Below are 612 nucleotides of genomic sequence, written 5' to 3' on the forward strand. Positions count from 1 at the left end.
AACTATAGGTATTGTTTTATTATTATTATTATTATTATTATTATTATTATTGTTGTTGTTGTTGTTGTTGTTGTTGTTGTTGTTGTTGTTATTATTATTATTATTATTATTATTATTATTAAGGTGTACTTATTAAGTTTTATTTATTGAGTTTTAAAAACGTTTACATGACCAAAATATTTTTGTATAAATTTACAGTTAGCCTATTTTATAATATACATTTTTTACATACTACAAAAAAATAAACAGCAATTGTGAAAATAGAGTTGTAGTGTAATTAATCGGCATTTTTTTTTTTACTTTTATGTGACTAAATCGTTAAACTACGTTATCCTGTTTTTTATTTAGATCATTAACAATAAAAAAAATGTATGTTGTCTTTAATCTCTTTAATTTGACAAAATCATCCTCTTACTCTGCTTTACATTACAAACTGGAATATAAACACAACAAGTTTAATGATTTTTTTCTTCAGCATAGCATTTTCTTTTCTTTTTTCCTTTTTGTTGTCGTTTGTTTATCAAAGACTTTTGTTTTGAAAACCAAAGCAACTTCCTCAGTTGCACGTCACAACAAAAATAAAAAAATTGTATATCTTTAGTCTTTGGCAAA

This window comes from Danio aesculapii, chromosome 7 (assembly GCF_903798145.1).
Source record: "Danio aesculapii chromosome 7, fDanAes4.1, whole genome shotgun sequence".
Lineage (NCBI taxonomy): Eukaryota > Metazoa > Chordata > Actinopteri > Cypriniformes > Danionidae > Danio > Danio aesculapii.